The following is an 18,358-nucleotide window of genomic DNA, read 5'->3' on the forward strand; positions in this document are numbered from 1 at the left end:
ACAAACGAACAAATATATTAATCGAAAACAAATAAAAACCATTTTTTAAACAAATGAAAACAAAGAAGTTCGAAGTGATATTGAAATATAACAACAAAACAATGCTTGAGAACAATAGCGCGAATGAAATGTACTTTTTATAGAGAACCTGATTGTATTTATTATGAACGAGAATTATATGTATGAATATGTCAACAGTATTATTAGCTGAATATCTAGAGACGGATTCTTGCACGGTTTCTAAGGTTTCATAGAAGATCTCAAAATAAAAATAGTAAAAGAAAGCAAACTCAAGTCCTTGTATGGAAAACTTTTTTATTTGCCAAGAAATCTCCACGAAATTTTATATGGACTATTTTCTAAAGCTTCACTATAATCTCCGTAGGTAATGTTCTGATCGGACCACTATAGCATAAAGCTGCCATACAAACTGATTGATGTTACTCAAGTCCTTGTGTGGAAAACTTTTTTATTTACAAAGGTATCTTCACGAAATTTGGCATAGACAATTATCTAAAATATCGCTATAATCTCCGCAGAAAATGTTTAGATTTTACCACTGTAGCATATGGATCACATACAAATTGACCGAACAAACTCAAGTTTTTGTATGAACAACTTTTTTATTTGTAAAGGTAGCTTCCCGAAATTCGGCATGGACAATTAGCTAAAGTATTGCTAAAATCTCCGAAGAAAATGTTTGGATCGGATCACTATAGCTTATAGCTGCCATACATATTGATCCATCAAACTCAAGCCTTTGTATGGGAAACTTTTGTATTTGTAAAGGTATCGTCACGAAATTTGGCATAGACTATTTTCTAAAACATCGCTAAAATCTGTAAAGAAAATGTTTGGATCGGACCACTCTATCATATAGCTGCCATACAAACTGACCTTTCAAACTCAAGCCCTTGTATAGAAAACTTTTTTATTTGCCAAGGTATCTTCACAAAATTTGAGACAGATTATTTTCCAGAACATGATTGTGAAGATGCTGAAGAAAATGTTCAGATCGGAGCACTATAGCATATAGCTGCCATACAAATGACCGATCAACCTCAAATCTCTATACGAAAAACTGGCCGATTAAAATCAAGATAAAGATCTTTTTATACCTTTTACGCTAAAAAAAATTGCAACTTTAAGAGGTATTATAGTTGCAACCAAAGTTACCGTTATTATTATTTTTTTTTGCTCTTAACATTTTCTTTCATTAATAAAGCTTTTCCAGAGCATATGCTTAACTAAGAGTACCCCAAGTAATAATTCTAAAATAAACTAACTTAAATTATATTTGAAAAACAGTTTCATCGGCTTTGTTAGTAGTTTCGATAACTCATAAGGAAAAACTCCAAAAAAGCTCTGAATGCTAAGAGTACTTCCATTGAAAATTATCGAATAAACTAAATTATATCAAATAAACAGTATCTTCAAATTTGTTACTGATTTTCAATACCTCATAAAAAAAGCTCCAAAAAAGCTTTGAAAGCTCACTTGATGTTATAACCAATAATATTGCAATTGTCACAACTGTCATTTATGGTTTTATATTTCGCTCTGCGCAACGAGCAATGCAACAAGATCGAAATATTATATAATACACACACCCTCGCTAATCTCAGCGACAATCTGACGTAAAGTTTTTTGCGCAAATGCACTTTTATGTGCGAGCACTAAGGCGCATGCATGCAATAACAGCATTTATAGCCTTCAATGCGTGCCATACGCATGCGTGCAAACAACATTCATTACTCACATGAACGCACCTTAGAAATTTGAGGCGTGCAGACCATACCCGGTCGCAGCAATGGCAATAAAAGCAATAGCAATGACTGAAAAATGGTTTGACAATTTTTAAAATTTTTTATTTGTTTTTTCATACATTATTTTTTTATATTATTTTTGCAAATTTTTTAAATTTTTTTTTTTGAATTTGTTATTTATTTTTTCCTTTTTTAAGCATGTTTTTTCTTGTAGCGCTGTTGGAAAATTTAGCGAAAAATTTGCTGGCGCCTCTAAAATTGGGCTTCTCAGGCATGTAAGCAATAGCACACAAACGCTCGAAAAATGTTAAAAGTCCATATAAAAGGATTTTGCGCGAAAATCATTTAGCAAACGTTATAAAAACGAAAATAGCGGCATAAAAGCCGCTTATATGCAAAATAAATAGTTAAATAATCTACAATTTCATTGTTGTTGGCATGTGTAGATGTGTTTCGAAAATGCATAATGTGCGATCGTGCAATGATAGCATTGTTGTTCGTGCTGTTTCCAGTGCATATCTAATGATTTTCGGAATAGTCCATTTTATTGGTGAAACTGCCTAGCGTGTTGGCTACTTTGTTTGCTTTATGTAGTGTTTTCGAAAGGTGTGAAAATCCATGAAAATTATTTACTCAGAAATCGCAGATAGCGCACTGAAGCCATTCACCCACAAAGTGTGCTAAATGAAGTGGGCAAGTGAGTTTGTGGCTTAAGTCTTTTGTAGTTGCTTTCGTGCAAGTGGCATACCTACGTGAGTTTTTGAAGATATTTGATAGAAAATGTAAATGTAAGCAGATATTTAGGCAAAGTGTGAAGTAAAAAATGAAGTTAAAAATGGAAAGCAAAAGTATTTATAAAAAAATGTAAAAATAATTATTCCTGAAATTTTTTATTAATTTTTACAAATAGACTATCATTTCAAATGAGTAGAATATATAGAGAAAATAGCATTTATATGCAAGAAATGTGAACAATATGCTAAAATTAGACTTTAAAAGATACTTTTGTATACTTTGTACACATGCTGGTTAAAATTATAGGTATTTTGTATTCAAATATCAAATTTACATTAAGAATTTAGTTGTAAGGTTGAATACTTTTTGAAAAGACGTTTAACTTTATATTGAAATAGAAAGGATTTTTATGATAAACTATATTGTATAGCTATATATTGATATAATAAGTATTTTCATTTTATAATAATATGAATAATTTTGATTACTTAAGGAGATATATTCGCTTGACAGTCAGAAAACATGTTTTTTTTGTGATTTTTTTTTTATTTGTTAAATAAATAAATTAACAGCATTTACAGAATTTAATGTACTTATGTAATCGGTGATTAATTTTGGATTCCTTGATTCCGTTGCCAATATCCAGAAGGATCTCTAAAAAAGTAGCTACCATTGAGAAAGATTTTTCTGCTTAAAATAATAACAAATACAGAGAGCAAAAAAAATAATAATACTCTAGATGAATAGATAGAATGACTAGTTAAAATTTTTATTTTTGGCAAAATGCCGGCTTGCAAAAAAATAAAACGTTTTCGTGAAACAATTTACACTTCAGAGTAGCTTAAAAAATGTATTAACAAAAATATTATTTCTGATCACACAAAATGGAGAATTTTTCCTTTTCGGCTATGGAAACGTGTGTGAAGTTTTTCTGAGTTAAAATTTTTACAGATACACTTCTATCTCTGAAACTATTTTACGTATCAACTTTACATAGTCGGAGAATATATTCAAATATATTTACAGACGATAGATGATTATAATCAGACATAAAACCATTTTTTTGTAATTTACAAGTGGTTATATCTCCTTAAAAAATTCTGTAAAAATATTTTGTGGTATTCTTTTGGTCCCATTGCAAGATAAGAGAAAAAACCTTCTTCTGTTTTTAATATTAATGCACAAGTAAGAATAACTCCTTTAGAGAATTTCTTCAAAAATATTATGAATTCTCCTGGTCCAATTAAATATTAAATCTGATCCATACAAGAGCTGAAAAAACACCTTCGCCTGCACTTAGATATTTCATTTGATTTATGATTCAAATTTCATAATTCATATACTTTATCACATACTTTTTGGATGTAATGAACAAGTGAATTCGGCTATAACTGCGTAAGCGGTGTATACGCCAATAACGAAGTAGAAGATGATGAACATATGGCAAACTTCATAAAAATCTATTGCCTTACTGAACTGATTTTAAGGATATAAGTTGATAAATATATAAAAACTAAAACACAAAATATGCCTCCGCGTCGAAATGTAGGCAACAAATTATTATTATTTTTGATATACGAATCATTAGCTTGTTTCTGCACTTCGAATGGTATTTTTGTAGTGGAAAACTTGAAAATTCGGCGGAAGTTATAATAATTCGGAGGCTTATTGCTGAAAATGATCTACTAATTTTTAAAAAATTCTTAAAAAGTAACTATTTTCATAGTGATAGGATATCTCTGCGCCACAATGTAGGCAAGAACTTATTGTTGTTTTTGGCATACGAATAATTAGCCCTTTTGTGCATTTCAAGTGGTATTTTTAGTGGAACTCTTGAAAACTCGGTGGAGGTTATAATAATTCTGAAGCTGAACTCTTACAAAGTACTAGGAGTGAAGTTTAAACTATTTTCAAAACAATTGCAATATCTCTGCGCAGCAATGTAGGCAACAAAGTGCCGTTTCGCCATCACTACTGCATACTTTCAGGGTTATTCATTAAAAATTGGAGGTGGTAATAATTATGCCATTAATACCTTTAGTTAATTGGAATTCTGATATTCAGGTTCCTCGTATAGTTAGGATTAGTGACTGATTTTCAGTGCAAAGTATCTCTTTTGAAGTTAAAACGCGCTGAAAGTGAAGAAAATATTCACACATCGACGAAATGTTCTAAGGTGTTCATATTAATTTTTATATTGCGACTAATTTTTATACAGATTATTTTAACCATGCTAAAGCGGTACTGTGAAGCCAAGAGTATTGAGAGAACTCAAGTGGGCGATCTTTCAGCCAACTAGTGGCAGCATTAGAGCATAAATATAACAAAAATTGTGTTTATAATTTTTTTTTTCAACTTTGAAAATAGCTACAGTCTCTCAATATTGTTTATTTAATATATTTTTGAACATTTTTGGAGCGTTTATGTTTTATGTATATTATTGTTTTATTATCTTTAAAATTTCCAGTTAACCTTCTTTTTTTTATCTCAAGCGCTCGTTAGCACTCTCCTATACCATCACTAGCTCAGCTTTAATGAGCACTTAACCGCAACTTTAACCTTTAATTACATTCCAATTACTTAATTTACTACATTTCTAAGGTCACACACATACTACCAACAATAATACACTACAAATACTTTTTTTACTTCCTTGTCATAAACACAGTTGTTACTACTGGAGTTTGTTTGCTTTTTGTTTATGCGCATGCGCAAGATCCATATCTGCTTAGTTTGCGTTTGCGAACATTTATTGTGCAATTTAGGTTTGCACTACTGACATTGACATGCATTTTTGCACACGAAACTTTCGCATTACGCGCTCACATACATACATACATATCATGGATGGCAATGTCGATGCTGCTGCGCTTCTATTTGCATACACCGGATGCCGGACAGTCATGGAAGTCATTGTGTCGCGCAGCGGCGTTTTAAATGACAGTGACAGTAAAGCGATTAGATAGCGTTGCAACAAAAACAATTTGCATTTGAAATAATATAAATATATCTTTATGTGTTTGTTGCCCACATGAAGCTATTCCGCGCGAGATTTATCGCATTTATTGTGGTCAAAATACTTGGCTTTGTTGCTCACTTTTAAGGTTTAGCTGTAGATCTGCCACTTACCTAAATTTGATCATATTTGTTTTTATGTAAATTGCTTTGTATTATTAACGCGCTGACTTAAATGGCAATGAGCAATATGAGTTATTTGTATTTTTTTGCAAAAACGTTTCATGTGCAAATTTTTTGATCCAAATTGCAATAAATTTTTGCGTTTTTGAGGTTTTTAGTTTAAAATAATTTTTTATGATTTTTTATTTCATTTTTTCATTTCATATGGAGCATTTCATATGAAGCAATTTTTATAATTTTTTTATGATTTTTCATTTCATTTTTAATTTATGCATTATTTTTATGATTTTTTATATTTTTTTCTTTCCTTACATAAATTAATGTACGCAGACTGTAAACATTTTATTATTATTGTAATTTTTTTGTATTTGCTTCTGTAATTTTTTCGCGTCTTTGTTATGGCAACTTTGCTCCGATTTTATTTTTAAAAATGTTATATAATGAAATCTATTTACTCATAACTTTTTTGGGTATTTAATTAACAGCTATATTAGCATAAATTCATTAAAATACCTTTTTTGACTTTATTTGCTTTGGCTTTATCGTTCAGGGCATTGTGCATGTTGATATATATTTATTTAAGCCACTATGGTAACTGAGTAAACAATACGCCAACTGCCGAATTGAAAAGGCTAAAAAGTAGGCGAGCTTGCTCGTGAATGTAGCGCGCCAAGATGAAAGTAAAATTTATTATTTGTTGGAAAGAAATGCTACTAAGAAACCGCAGTCAGGTGTAAAGACCGTTCAATGTCGGCAAAGTTGCAAATATGAGGAGTAGCTGAGAAAGGGAAAAGCCAAAAAACATTTGAGAAATATATAACTGTTGAATATATCAGCACCTAAAATGCAAAACAACATATCATCCAAAATATCGAAATTTAGTGCTCACGATTCTCTACATCATATTACATATGTATATGTAGCAAAAAAGTTTCAGCTTCCTCAAACAGATATAACCAATATATAACCAAAACTCAAATTTTTGTTGAAGTGAGTGCTTTCTATTATATCGTTTTTCCTTCGCCTGTAAACTTATGAAAAATGATGTTATGTTATTTTGCATTTTAGGTGACAATATGCACTTATGTATATTCTTGTGTATATATGTACATATATTTACTTATGTATGAACATACAAGTATTTCATTAGAATTTGTTAACTCTGCGAGGTGTTAAAATTTTCTCAAGCTTTACTAGTTGAAAGAGTGCGACTTATAAGAAGCATAAAAAAATAAGAAACTAATTAAATATTAGTTAGAATAAGGGGTATTTATAAATGAGCATGTCTCAAAACATTGCGAAATATTTAGTAATATTTTCCTTGATTAATGCCGCTACAAGGGCATTGGTAATATTTTTCTTAAAACCGACAAAGAATCCTCGATATACAATTTTTAAGCCAAATACATATATTTTGTGGTTGCATGAGATTTTACTAATTTGTTTATTTTACTCATTTATTTTAATTAGATTTTTTGTGCCCATGAATTTCATATTAAAATTTTAAAAAGAACAATTAAGAAGGATATCTTCGGCTACTATTAAAGTAAATTTTTTAGCTTACAAAAATTTAAATACAAAAATTGCATACAAATTTAGTACAAAAAATTTTTTTTATAAAAGAGTACTGAAAATTTAGAACTCGAAAACGAAACTGGCTCTAATAAATTTAAGTAAATAAACAGAAAATTTAATAAAAGTTGAGTACTAAAATAGTTCTAAAAAAGTACTAAAAATGTGGAACCAAAGAACAAAAATGGTACTAAAATATTTAAGTAAGGAAACAGAAAATGGCATACGAAATATTAGCGAAAAAATTTCTAGAACAGAGTAATAAAAATTAAAAATAGAATAACTAAACAAAAGTATAATAATTTGATCAGAAACCAAAAACTAAATTCAAAGGACTAAAAATAGTACTAAATCAGTGTACTAAAAGACCAGAGAAAATTGCATAAAAATTGGTACTAAAAGTAGTTCTAAAAAAGTACTAAAAGATTTGAACCAGAAAAATAAACTATTACTGAAATTATTAAGAAAACAAACACGAAAATTGTCTAAAAATTTGTACTAAAAATACTAAAGTAGAGTACTAAAAATTTTGAAGCAAAGAAGTTAGCTAGTACTTAAATATATAAGCAAATAAAAAGTAACATACAAAATAGTTCTAAAAAGGTACTAAAACTTTAGAACCATGGAACTACTCCTGAAATTATTAAAAAGATAAACATGAAAATTGTGTAAAAAATTTGCACTAAAAACAGTTCTAAAAGTTTAAAACAGAAAACTAAACAAAAGTATACAAATTTATTATAAAAAATTGTGTAAAAAATTTGTACTAAAAATAGTTCTAAAAATTTAAAACAGAAAACTAAATAAAAGTGTACAAATTTATTATAAAACCATAATAATACATATGTATGTATGTGTGAATTTAAAATTTTAGTACCAAAAATTAAATAAAATTTTAGTACCAAAAGCAATTTAAAATTTTAGTTCTTGCATTTCATAGTGCTCTACAAATCTGAATTCAACATACTTTTAAAAAATATTTTTAGTACTAAATTCAAATCATAAAAAATAACGGTAAATTCACAAATTTGCTTGCATATTACAATAAAATGTTATTTCAAAATCCAAGTCATATTGAATATGTGTGAATTTGAAATTTTTGTACTAAAAATAATTTAAAATTGTATGGTATTGCAATTCATAGTACCAAAAGTCTGGTTTTAGTACTGAAATTCAACATATTAGTTAAAAAATATTTTTAGTACTAAATTCAAATAATAACAAATATCGGTAAATTTAGAAATTTCATATTACAATACAATTTCATTTTGTACTAATATTCATCACACTTATGAAAAATATTTTTAGTACTAAATTCGAATCATAAAAAATATTGGTAAATTAGAAATTCGCAATTACATATATTAAAAAACCAAATCATCATACAAGTTAATATTTGTGGACTTGAAATTTTAGCACTAAAATTAAAAAAAAGTTGTACTAAAATCAATGAGTTTAGTACTAAAATTCAACACACTACTTAAAACTATTTTTAGTACTAAACTCAAATCATAGCAAATACCATTCAACTTAGAATTTTTAGTACTAAATTTTTTAGAATTTCAATATAAAGTACTAAAAATCTGTAAATCTGTTAGTATTAATATTAAACATATTTTTAAGAAAATAATTAGCATTCAAACAAAATGTAATATAAGAAAGTAAAGCAAATCGGATACTTTGGTCTTAAAACCATCTTTTTTCCATTAATCTTATTACCATTCCAGTTAGGAAGGATAACATTGTCTCTCATGCAAACTTAAATTCAGGAAAGTCAAAATTTAAACTTGTCTTCCGTATTCAAATATGCAAACATATCATATGTGCCATCAATTTATGCAAATAGACATTATCAACCAGATTTCATCTACACAACAAATCGCTGTCTAACCACAAACAGCTGGTTCCGCTCTCTATCAGCATTATTTCTGCGAATTTCTAAAAAGTTTGTCACCATGCTCATAAGTAATTCAGCCAATTTTGTATTTTTTTATTTTATTTATTGTTTTGTTTAAAACAATATTTGATACATATAAACAAAGCAGTTTAGAAGTAAGCCTGCCTGTCTCTAATTATGAAAACAAAATTAATGCTCATTATAAAACTATGCACCAGTTATCTCAACAGCATGGCAGTAAATCGAATTTTAAAACAAAACACCAGCAACTTGTTTGCAACATCTAATAAACTGCTACAATGACACATCGCAAAATGTTGATTTGCATACCGCTATAGCCACACTGGACTACGTAAATATAAGAAAACATCTACCTGCTATATTATTAAAATTAATTTAAAATTGTAATGTTTATATAAGTAAATTAATATGTACTAAATGGGACGAAGGCCTAAGCAGCCAGTTCCTTTTTTTTTCTAGTATGTTTGTAAATTGATTTACAAGTCATATTATAATAAATAAATAAAACAATATTTGATACATATAAACAAAGCAGTTTAGAAGTAAGCCTGCCTGTCTATGCAGGCGCTTGGCTGCTTTCAGGCAGGTTCTTTAATCCGGTATTAATGAAAGGAAAAGTACGATGCAAATGTTGATATGTAAATATAAATACTGGTAAAAGTGCGCTTGGTATCAGTAAATTTAAGATTAATTATTGCATATGAGAGATTGTTGTTAATTACATGTTTTGCCATTTGAGAAAGAAATTCTTATTAAAATGGGAAAAAATCATACAAACAATTTTTAACTACAAATGTACGCCATTCTACGGAATCAATCCAGTTTTGCTACATTAACATTTTAATCTATTTATATTGTTGTTGCAAAATGTGCATAAAGCGCTAAGATAAGCACTTCCTGATTTATACAAGAACTCAGTGACGTAGTATCACATACAAAATAAATAAATAAAATATAATTTTAGTTGTTTTGGAGTTCTGCTTTATAACACTTTGCTTAGCATTGACAGTGTGTTTGAAATGGTTAATTAACTAAGCATTCTAGAAGCATTATGTGCATTTTATGCGCATTTGAATACCCTCTATATAAACTATTTTTAATACGGAAGAAATCTTCATTCAGTTTGACAAAAGAATAAATTTTTCGTTTCTCAAAACGTTATGCCAGTTTTTAGCACGCAAAATTGCGTCAACTTTAAATCAACATGAAGGTCGGTAGTAAACAAGGAAGCTATAAAGACTTCATTCAGAACTGCGCTTATGAAGGAATTAGAAAAAAAGTTTTTTTATTTCATTGTGAAGGTATACATAGACCACGTCCAGTACGTAGTATTCATAGCTGAGAGTATACACGAAGATCATGGAGGGTCGATTCGGCGCCGTTCGCAGTAACTCAGACTGACATATGGAACGACTTGGCGCATTTGACGTCCAGATCTTAAATTGAGAGCATACAAATTACGTCTTGTGCAAGAGCTGACACCGTTCGACCTTCCCAAGCGACAACGCTTTGCTCTATGGGCTCTTGAAATGTTCCGAGTCTAAGTCCGAAAACTAACTTCTAAATATTACTATATTTAAATTCTAAATTTAAGTAGTAATAATTCCATTACGTGAAATACAACGCAATTTCTAAACAATTTTCGTCAGGATTTGTTCTTAAGACTTCTGTGCGAAATCTCGAAATTGGGCTCCAGTTGCCTCTTATACTAAAAACCTTTGGTAAGGTTTGGTTTTAAAGCCTTTTTTGAGTTTGAAATCTTTGGCCGAAAAATATATTACGTTTCTCAAGTTTTTAAAACCAGTTATCCACCGAAATATAGATTTTTGGTATTAAGTCTTTTTTCGTGCAACTGAAATTTTCGCCAAGTTTCGTTCTTAAGTCATTAGTAGACTACTATTTAGCTGAAGTTTCGGCCTTAAGTCTGTTTTATGATGAAAATTCTTAACAAGTTTCGTTCGTAAGTCTTTTGAAAAGAGACCGAGAATTTCTTGAAGGTGTCTAAAAACCAATTTTTTAAAATGCCAAATGACGAAAAATCGTTTTCTTTACCGACTCTAATTTACACTCTAATAATCAATCAAGTAGTTTTTGCAAGTTTTCGAGAACTGCCTTAAGCGTTTGATTTACACAGAAAATATTTGAAATCTGATGTTTTAGAATGAAACGCTGAATATCATTTTTTACACAGAGAAATTTATATTGAATTATTATTCTTGTAATTAAATTTACAAAAAAAATACTGTGCAATGATAATTTGTGCAATATTTAATTTTCGATAAAAAGTTGTTCACCTTTTTTGGTATAGTTCATACAATAAAAAAATATTATACAATAAAATTTAATTTCTAGTAAAATTTTTTCCCCTCCTCTAATTTATTTTTAAACAAATTTCTACAATTACAGAATCTTTCGCAAGTTTTCGAGAACTGCCTTAAAAGTTTACTTTACATACTTATGTACATATGTACATTTGTAGTAAAATTTTGAAATCTGATGTTTTAGAACGAAACAATGAATATTTTTTTTATACAGGAGAATTCAAATTGAATTATTATTTTTTTTTTAACAAATTTACCACCTGTTTTAATTGTAATTTGTACAATAAAAATATTGTGCAATAAAATTTAATTTTTGAAAAAAAATTTTTCAAGTTTCATTATAGAAAATGAAAAAAATAATAAGTTAAAAAAAATATTGTACAATAAAATTTAATTCTCGACAAAAAATTTTTCACCTTTTTTATTGTAGAAAACAAATAAATAAAATAAAATGAATATTCTACAACAAAATTCAATTTAACCTTTTTTATTAAAGTTTGTGCAATAAAAAAAATATTGCACAATAAAATATAATTTTCGATAAAATATTTTGTACAATAAAATTTATTTTCCATAAAAAATTGTTCATCTTTTTATAACATTTAGAAAAATGAGAAAAAAATATTGCACAATAAAATATAAACGATAGATTTTTTTTACATCTTTTCTAAATACAGTTTGTAAAATAAATTAAAAATTTGTATTTCTTTTACCAATGTGTTTTTTTTTAACATATTGATACCATGATTGAATGAGATACAAATTAAATGGTTTTTTGTTTTTTACTTTTTGGACTTAAGAACTTTGTTAAATGTTAAAAAGAATTTTACTGTAATTTACCAAAGCAAAATAAACACGTTTGTACATACATACTTATTTATCTAATAAACCAACATTTTAATCACGCTTTCGCTGAGTTTTTATTATTCACTACACTTACCGTTATAAATATGTTAATCCAATTAATTTATTATAGTTGTTTATTTTCTATCTGGTGTTGTAGCTGTAATAAGTACAGAAAATCGTAGGCGTTATTTCACGAAAATTCGTTGTGGTTCAAAAATTTAAAGTTTTTAAGGAATTATGCTTAATTTTTTTTAATAAAAGTTAAATTTTTTTAAATTTTTCCTAAAAATTTTTGTTTTAAATTTTCTAAAAATTCTTCTAAAAAGAAAAACTTTTTTAAATTCGCATTTTTTAACTTCCAAAAGAAATTGTAAACAAAAATATTTCTAAAAATTTTCTATTTTTATATTTCAAATTTTTATAATTTTTTTTTTCATAAATATTTATTTTCTCAAGTTCACTAAAATTAATTACTCCACTAAAGTGTTTCTGCAATCACCGTTTGTGACCCGAAATAATTATTACAAAATAATTATTATCGAAATTGCACACAAATTTTTACACGCACCACTTAGTACGCCTGCGTTAGTCAGTTGCTTACTAGAATACCGTTAAATTCAAATACTCTGCTTCGCCCATAAACTCCGCGATTCGGATGCATTCACGCGCGACACTCACTTGCTGAAGCCGTTCACTTCACTGAACTACTTTTTATGCAATGCAGTGCAAAAGTAGTAGACCCCGCAGCCGAAAAATCCACTGCAGCACTGATAGTCCGTCAGGCGTTAGGCCAAAAGCGGAGCTAAAGCCAACGAGCTAAAGAGCAACACTCAACAGCAGCAGCTTAGACGAGATCGACGAAGCGTCAGCGATTAACGCGCACGAATACGAGACAATAACAAAAACAATAACAAAACAGGAACAATAAGTATTACAAAGCAAAGCGGCATTCATATAACGGACGCAATCGAACAATCGAACAACAATACTGAAATACTACTAGCATATATACCGAGTATATGCGGTGAGTATGTATGTATGTATGTATGTAGGTGAGTCCAGTGACGAGCTGCGGCCGACCAATAAGCAAATTCAATAGACGAATTGAAAAATTTTTGGTTCAACAGATTTCGTTAAATTTGGCAACAGGAATGTTGTTGTGGAACACGCACACGAGCCGAACGAATTTTGTACGTTTACGGAGCAGCTGTGGCGACGGCGACGGCGCACTGCAGACACGATTGAATGACAAATTTGTACTGAGCCGGGAATGTGAGTAACTTAATGCATTTATAAATCAACATTGAAGGTGGAATACTCGCACCTACTGCCACACATACATACAAACACACACATGTGCTGCGTGACAGAATCAAGTATTTTTAATGTAAACTGAGTTTAATCGTGGGGAGTTGAGAACTTTTTTTTACATGTTTGCTCAATGCAACGACTTGCAACTGTCATATGCAAATCTATGCCTAATTGTTGTTGTTGTAACAGTCGCTGAGAGTTGTGCTGACTGGCATTGTGTGGTAGGTTGGCAATGGATGAGCGTTTTCGAAAGTTAATATATCATACTTACAGAGTTTGTACGGCTTACATGCTGATTTGAGCTAATTAGTACGTATTATTCTTGTAATTCTTTGCGTTTGAAACTTGAATGAAAGCAAAAAATATAAGTTTTGAATAGTTTGGCTAATTGAGTTTTATGGAGTTTTTCAATTTCTTCGCTTATATTGGGATTGAAGAGTTTGTAAAACAAAATTTCGTTTTTGAACAATCAGCTGTATTGGAGCTACATATACCAACATAGGTTAAAGTAGTTCGATCTCATTTGTTTAACGTGCCCACTTTCTCATCATCAAATGTCAAATATTACAAATTTTCGTAATCATAATTGCATTTTTTGTAGAATTATGAACAATACGTTATATGGCAACCATATGTTACACCCAACCAATCTTCTTCTTTTTACCTGTCCACTTACTAATCATGACGTGCAAACACTTTGTAAAGTTTCATGTTAAATAGCTTATCATTTGTAGTAGTTATAATTAAAAATATTGTTTTTGAACAATAATTTATATGGCAGCTATATGCTATAATCAACCTATCTTAATGATTTTATGCGTCCACTTTCTAGTCATAATATGCGAACACTCTGCAAAATTTCGTATTATTAGCTTATTATTTCTATGAGTTATAATTGAAAATATTGTTTTTGAGCAATAATTTATATGGCAGCTATATGTTAAAGTCAACAAATCTTAATGATTTTAGGCGTCCAATTTTTAGTCATAATATGCAAACACTCTGCAAAGTTTCGTGTTCGTAGCTAAACATTTCTAGGAGCGATTATTGAAAAACTCATTTTCGAACAATAAGTTATATGACAGCTATATGTTTTAGTAATCAGATTGTTATGATTTTAGCAGTATAATTTCTAGCTATCATATGTAAGTACCTTGCAAACTTTCGTCTTCGTAGCTACATTAGTTTGCGAATTATGCCACAAAAACTCATTTTCGAAAAATAAGTTATATGGCAGCTATATGTTTTAGGCAACCAATTTTGATGACTTTTGTTGGCCTTTAATATTAATCATCAGGTATAAATATAACAACAATTCAAGTTCATAGCTAGGTAAGTACAGGAGTTATATGACCAAATTTGATATTTCAACAATCGGTTGTACGGCAACTTCATATTATAGTGCTGATAACAAATTTACTTTGCAGTATTTGCGAATTAAAAATCATACTTCCAATAACAAAAAAAAAATTATGATTTTCCTCAAACCTTTCTACAACAATCACGCTTATCTGAACGAAATGTCTTCATCCATGTAATCGCACGATTGACCACACTCACCGTCCAATATGCTAAATCTGATCAATAAAACTAAATATCTCCCATAACTTGTATCAAACGATAAATAAATCAGTGTGTTTCAACCAAAGCCTTTGAGGCATCAACAAATGCCGGTCACAAGTTCAAAGTGTGGTAATCAAATCGGTAGCCGGAAGGTGTTCAAAACCATTTCATACACAACAAATTGCAAATGTAATATCTCAAATAAAGGTTCGAATATTTATGCGTTCACAAATAACACACACTCGCTTGCGCTCTCCTAGCGCTCGTTAGCAGCGCTACTTAGAGCATGTAGGCGAATATCCAAGCTGTTTAACAATTGATTTAGTTGTCATGATTTTATTTTATGATTATTTTGGTGATTTTATGACGAAGTGGATTTGGACGCAGATATTTCACAATGCAATTTTTTAAAGCAAAAAATGTTGTTCGTAATCAGCCAATGTGGCAGGTTGAATGTTGCATGTTGTAGATAATGGATATTTATAAGTAAAAATTGTTTTTGTTTAGCAGGAAAAGTGAATTGAGTTGTTGCAATATTTTACGTGTGTATGATTTGCGGCTTATAATGGTTTCTTCGCGAGGCTGATTTCAATCAAATTTTGTAGCAAATTGATATCAACACCTGGGGCAGATAATTAGGGTTTTAACAAAATATTGTTAAATTCATTGTTATACATTTTTATAGACTATTTTTTATTTTTTTAAGACATATGTATTGCATGATTCCTTGATCTTACTTGAGAGTTTATTAGCGAAAGGAAGAAAATTTAAAGCGCTGAGCTCGGTGCAGTCAATCCCTAACTTGTTCAACAAACGATGAATGAGTAAAAATAGGTGTGCTAATTTGAAGACATACCAACGGACTGTGGTGTTCCCAAATCAGCTATTGTAAATGCTATCAACAGCATTTTTTTATAAACTAAGTTTTCTAGAAACCTAACTTTATCCAATATATTACTACAAGAGTTTAGTTTTATAGATAGAACTATCTTTTCAAGTAAATCTGAATTAAATAACTTTTGAGAGGTTCTACAACATCTAAGTTCCAAAAGAAACAGCCAAATGCTTTCCCAAATGTAATTAGCGTAGAGTCCGACTTCACACCACCATGAAAGGTGCTTACTAAGAACATATTTTAACCTGAAGATCGATTTCGAAGAATATATTTCGCAAATGTTTTCTCTCGTCAATAGAGTAAGCAAAAGAAATCAGGCATTATATTACTTTAGATTTTTCCGACTGATTTACAGTTGGGCACTTTTTAAAACATATTTGTAAATAATGTGCAAAATTCATAGATTAGCTTAAGAATATATGTAAATATCCTCGCCGGGATGAATAACTTATAGATTTTGTACCTCTATTAATTTAATATAAAAAATCTGATTCTTTTTTTCATACCCATTTTAAGAAATTATATGACTTTTTCATCGATTTAACTAACTAGACTAGAAGAAAAGTGACAACGCTGTATGAAAAGTCACAACATTGGCTGAAAATTTGCAACGTTGAAAATGTATAAATATGGGAAATGCCAAAATAATTGTCCCAATTTTTTAAGACAGCTTTATGAAAAATAATGGAAAACGTCGAATTCGACCAAAATGTAAACAATGGATCGATTGCCTGGATGACAAAACACTATTTGAAATCGTTAAAATAAGGTCGGATACCAAAATACATTCGATGTATGAACGCCACGTGAGTCCACTCAAAAAATTTCATTAATTTCTATCCGAACATCAATGCAGAATCGCTACAAAGTCATATGGTTAGCTGAGGATGAAAAGTGGGTCTCTTACGACAACGTCAACTGAAAGAGGTCTTGGTCGAATCGCACTGAGTCGGCGCTATCGACGGCCACACCATTCAACAAGGTTCTGCTTAATGTTTTGTGGGGTTGGCAGAATCTCTCTTACAACCAAACACTTAATTAGGTCTTGAACTGTCAATATTTGTTCTAAGGAAGCAATCTCTTAGGAGATGTGTTTTTCTTGCTGGTGAAGAACTCATCTCAAGAGAAACTTGAATGCAAGTGAAAATCGTCTGTACTGGTTTTTGCTAATAGGCAAGGGTTCCTTAAATATAATAGATTTTTAGTATAGGTAAGAAAAATCTTTAAAATTTTTTTGAAGGTTGAAAATTATTTCTTGGTTGCATTTAACTATTTAATGTCAAAAGCTATAAATAATTGAGTTAGCAATAAATTTTATTTTCTATTCTTATCTAAAATGTTTAATGTGACTTAGCTTTCCTTAATGAGACCTTCACGCCTCAATGTGATCATAAATTTTTTGGCAATGTAAAAATCTAAGCATTTTTATTTATCATAGGAATTTAAAGACCTAGTAGGAAAGCGATGCTTGTTTAGGTAGGTTAGGTTAGGCTAATCTGGTAAGCCAATGAGTCACGTTAGTTAGAATGCAGTTACTAGGTCCATGAGCAGTAGTCGTACTTTAGAATGCCTGCGCTTGACGCGAATTTAAACAGAGTTTGTGGCCTCACTTTCGATACCTCCTCTAGTGTATCATACCGTGGAGACCTCAGACGCTTACAGCGAGGTCTTGAGTGCTTTGATGTCGATTTTTAACATAGAGAATTAATAAACTGAAACTGTATAGGTTTAGATGTATTCTTAGATAATTTCCGGTGTCAGAGCTAATTAAAATATAATATTTCATAGGATTGAAGTCTATGACTTTCATAATCATATGAAATCTACATTTCCATAAACGTTCACATCATAAATTGATTGCTGTTAGATTTTGCTCTACATTTTTTACCATTTTTTTCAGTATTGCATTGAAGAACTTGTCAAATGCTCCAAATAATAAAAATCACAATTATTGAGTACTTAATTTTCCTACAGTGTTACTTTATTTATATATGTTTGTCAGCATTTGCATTCGGTAGATTGATGTGCTAATGCAAATGACTTAATGCTACTTGTCAAAGATGCTACTTTTTAATTGTCGTAGCTTAATATGACATACGACACTTGAGTTGGCATGCATTCACTAAATTTATGTGTCTTCAGAGTCAAGTATGCTATTTCAAGTTCAAATAGAATGCATAGCCTGCGATAAATATCTAGTGCAATAGACCAAAAAAAAAATAAATAAAGAAAAGGTAATAAAATAGAAAAAAAGTATTTAAAAAAATATATTTAAAATTTTATTGTTTATTAT

At 29.7% G+C, this 18,358-nt stretch overlaps 1 protein-coding gene across 3 annotated transcripts in view; it reads right to left on the reverse strand.

Moving 5' to 3' along the window:
• Nucleotides 1-13,508, reverse strand: part of LOC120768401 — a 47,311-nt gene extending 33,803 nt beyond the window's left edge. The window contains exons 1-2 of one of the 3 annotated variants that reach the window (XM_040095076.1): nt 12,975-13,508; nt 12,391-12,453 (exon numbers count right to left, since the gene is read on the reverse strand). The gene's annotated coding sequence lies outside the window, so the exon portion shown is untranslated. Of the gene's footprint in view, nt 1-12,390; nt 12,454-12,795 lie in introns of all 3 variants that reach the window. The other 2 variants (XM_040095073.1, XM_040095075.1) reach the window with 2 other exon arrangements.
• Between the last annotated feature and the right edge of the window lie 4,850 nt (nt 13,509-18,358).

The sequence above is a fragment of the Bactrocera tryoni genome, chromosome 2, assembly GCF_016617805.1.
Source record: "Bactrocera tryoni isolate S06 chromosome 2, CSIRO_BtryS06_freeze2, whole genome shotgun sequence".
In the NCBI taxonomy this organism is placed as follows: domain Eukaryota; kingdom Metazoa; phylum Arthropoda; class Insecta; order Diptera; family Tephritidae; genus Bactrocera; species Bactrocera tryoni.